Consider the following 4,265-nt stretch of genomic DNA (forward strand, 5'->3'; position numbering starts at 1 on the left):
ATCTTCGTCTCATCAGACCAGAGAATCTTATTTGTCATAGTCTGGGAGTCCTTCATGTGTTTTTGAGCAAACTCTATGCAGGCTTTCATATGTCTTGCACTGAGGAGAGGCTTCCGTCGGGCCACTTTGCCATAAAGGCCCGACTGGTGGAGGGCTGCAGTGATAGTTGACTTTGTGGAACTTTCTCCCATCTCCCTACTGCATCTCTGGAGCTCAGCCACAGTGATCTTGGGGTTCTTCTTTACCTCTCTCACCAAGGCTCTTCTCCCACGATTGCTCAGTTTGGCTGGACAGCCAGGTGTAGGAAGACTTCTGGTGGTCCCAAACGTCTTCCATTTAAGGATTATGGAGGCCACTGTGCTCTTAGGAACCTTGAGTAATGCAGAAATTCTTTGTAACCTTGGCCAGATCTGTGCCTTGCCACAATTCTGTCTCTGAGCTCCTTGGGCAGTTTCTTTGAGCTCATGATTCTCATTTGGTCTGACATGCACTGTTAGCTGTGAGGTCTTATATAGACAGGTGTGTGCCTTTCCAAATCAAGTCCTATCAGTTTAATTAAACACAGCTGGACTCCAATGAAGGAGTAGAACCATCTCAAGGAGGATCACAAGGAAATGGACAGCATGTGACTTAAATATGAGTGTCTGAGCAAAGGGTCTGAATACTTATGACCATGTGATATTTCAGTTTTTCTTTTTTAATAAATTTGCAAAAATTTCTACATTTCTGTATTTTTTCAGTCAAGATGGGGTGCAGAATGTACTTTAATAAGAAAAAAAATGAACTTTTTAGAATTTACCAAATGGCTGCAATGAAACAAAGAGTGAAAAATTTAAAGGGGTCTGAATACTTCCCGTACCCACTGTGTATGTGTGTATATATATATATATGTATATATATATATATATATATATATATATATATATATATATATAGAGCAGCTTATTTGCACACTTGTTTATATGCACTGTGTATAAAGTATATTTTGCACTTGCAATATCTTTGGCCTTGAGAAGGTGCTTGCATTACTTGCACTATCAATTGCACCTTATAATTGTAGCGTGTTTGCACAGTTACCCATATGCATTTTATGTGAATTTTTTTTTCTGCACTTGCTGTATTTGTGGCCTCACGGTGGTGCTTATTCTCTTTGAATTATTAATTTGCATTTTATTTAAGTGGTAGCTGATTTGCACTATAGCTATTGGCACTTTATGTGATTAGATTTTTAAACATCTCCCAATTCTTATATTTAATATATTTAATCAACATAATTATGGTTCAGTGATTTTGAGCACTTGCTCTATATGGTGGATATATCATGTTATATAACTGGCCTGTGTAGCTGTTTTTTTCTGTTCTAGTTTCCTTCCCACTTTTATGTATTTTATGCTGTATTTTAAGTATATGTCAATAAACTTCATGTTTAATTATACTGGCGCTAATCTTCCAAGTCGTTTGTAGGTATAAATCTTTCATTTTCACTGTCAAACTTGACATTGGCATTTAAGAGGCTAAACGTTTGCAATCTGTGCCATCTATTTGCGTTATGGGGCAGCCTTTTTTCTGAACACTGATTGCGCGCATCTGCCGTACATGTACAATGGCAGTCACCAAAGGGTCAAATACATTATTCGAGTAGCCCAGTAGCAAATTGTGCGTCAATGCAATATGGCTACAGTCATATTTGGGGGAGATTTCTAAAAATTTGTGTGAAGAAACTGGAGGTGTTGCCCATGACAACCATATTCTCTGATTTTTAGGGCCTAGATGAAAATAAAAGAAGCAGTCTGGTTGCTATGAGCAACGCCTCCATTTTCCTTTACACTGGTGTTGATAAATCACCCAAAGTGTTCAGATATTAAAGATGTCATGTTCTATTTTGAGTTATTGAAGTGTCTGAGGTGTTTCGTGTTGGCACAGGGCATATGAACATCAGTGTTGTTGTTTAGTGGCAACCAATATGGCCGACCTCACAGTTCTCTCCGGTCACAGTTCTCTCCGGTTTTATGAACGTCATCTTTTTTTTTATTATTATTCAGAAGCCCAGGAAAGCTGGATATAATAATGACCATATTGTTAGTCACCCCCTCCCGGGACAACTTGCAGTTGAGTTTTTTGACTAATATTTTCCTCTGCGGCACGATGCGCACGCTGCACCCACTTCCTGGAACAGTCGCCATTGTGTACACAGCCGTGTGTGCTCAGTTGTGTACATACAGCATCTCGCACACAAGGTTTGACCCTATAAAGTTTAACAGTCCTACAACACGTTACAAGGTTTCCTTCCATGACCAAATGGCTGCATCAGCCGGGGCCTGGGATGTTTACATCCTGTTTCTATTACTCGGCTCAATGCCGGATTATTAAATATTCTGGATTATTGGATGGCCATAGTCAATAAACCTAAAAGGATATTCAACTGCATTTCTAAAATGACCTCATTCAGATGCATAACACAGATTTTCAGTCCATTCTGCAACAAATCTGCCACATGGGGAAAAATCCACAAATCCACAAATGTGCAAATTTCTAAATTTGTGTGTGTATGGGGGGGGGGAACCCAAATCTTGTGGATGAGACTTGTTCAAATGACATGTACACTACTGGTGTGAACGCAGCGGTAACCCGCTGTGTATTATCCATGTGAAAATCCGCATGAAAAATCTGGGGCATTTCTGATACACATGAGTTTTTGCCCGTCTTTTTTTTTTTTTTTTTTTTTTTCCTCTGCTTCAAGTTTTGAAAGACGTCTGGTGGAATAAAATAAGGTTGATGTCACTTCTTTGAAGCCTCTCCTGATGGAAATCGCTCTACACTAGGCACTGTCACATCAAAAGACTGCAAAAAAAGAAAAAACACTTCAAGAAAAAACTTTTCTAAAACTTTTCAGGAAATGAAAAACACAAAAAGTCCCAAAAAAGGAACTTTTCTTGGAGCAGTTTCCACCAGAAACCTCAGTTTTTTTGCCTGCCAACAATTAGGCCATGTTCCCACATACAGTAAATGTTGCGGGTTTTTTTTTTTTTTTTTGCAGAAAATCTACTTTTAAGTGTAAATGCAAAGTGCATGTGATTTCATGAAAAGTCCTGTGCGTTTAAACACGCTGTTGAAATGTGCGATTTTTCATCTATAGAATTTTCTGGGGATCTTAAAAAATAAAAAAATAAAAAATTGCAGGCAGAGCAGTATCTAAGTGCACAAAAAAATAAAACCATTAAGTGCAGAAGTAAAGTTTTTTTGCACTAAAAAAAATTAAAAAGGCTATGTTCACACATTGCGTTTTTTTTCTCCAGCAAAACCTGATGTCTTGCCAGGAGTTTTGTTAGGGATTTTTCTTGCTTTTTTGCTTGTTTTTTTGCTGTGTTTTTCCATGCGTTTTTTTCACTGTCCTTTTGTCTCTTTATGCATGTACATATAAAGTTCAGTGAAAAAAAAATCTCATTCTATTTCATCAGTTTTTGGCACAAAAAAACGCTGAAAAAACTGACAACTGCGTTTTGGTGCATTTTTACAGTGTTTTTTTCATCCATTACTTCCAATGGGTAAAAAATGCTGAAAGAAGTGACATACTCTATTCTGCAAAAAGCCATGCAAAGCACAAAATCCTGATAAAAAAAAAATCAAGATGTGTGCATGAGATTTCTGGAATCTCACAGACTTTGCTTGTACTGTAAAACGCAGCTGAAAATTTGCATAAAAAAATCGCTGAAAAAAACGCAATGTGTAAACATGGCCAAAGGCTGTTTCAAATCTGCACCAAAAAATGCATTAAAAAAGCAGCAAAAATGCAATAATCAGAGCAGATTGCTATTGTGTATAAAGTTTCCACACACAGAAACCTTGCCTTAATGACTTGTTCACATGTAGCGTTTTTTAATTTAATTCCGGTAGTTTTTTCGTGCTAGGGGAAGGGGGGGGAAGCAGCGTTTTACTGGAACCGCAAAATAAATTAGATTTGTAAAATCCCCTTCACACAGTGCATTTTTTTTTTCTTGCATTTGTTGACCTGTTGTGCTTTTTGTTTTTTAAAATGCAAAATATCAATTCTTTCAGCATTTTAACTGCAGGTTTTTTTTTTTAAATCAAAATGAGGGGGCGCTGATTTTGGTTGCATTTTGCTGCGTTGTTTATGGAGCAGCCGCATGCGATATCGCACTGCAGGTTATCGCTCCGGCAGAACGTCGCGCTCGGAGGTTTCCTTGTGATTCTGAGCAGCTGGGACATCTCCGCACAGCGCGCCGGTGACAGGTGGGCGGGGCCGG

At 38.3% G+C, this 4,265-nt stretch overlaps 1 long non-coding RNA gene across 4 annotated transcripts in view; it reads right to left on the bottom strand.

Annotated features, from left to right (window-relative positions):
* The window catches only part of LOC141157047 (uncharacterized), a 168,387-nt gene that overhangs the window by 162,549 nt on the left and 1,573 nt on the right, over positions 1 to 4,265 (bottom strand). The window lies entirely within an intron of this gene.

This window comes from Phyllobates terribilis, unplaced genomic scaffold (assembly GCF_046119375.1).
Source record: "Phyllobates terribilis strain yellow unplaced genomic scaffold, ASM4611937v1 Scaffold_8__6_contigs__length_399053987, whole genome shotgun sequence".
Classification (NCBI taxonomy): Eukaryota; Metazoa; Chordata; class Amphibia; order Anura; family Dendrobatidae; genus Phyllobates; species Phyllobates terribilis.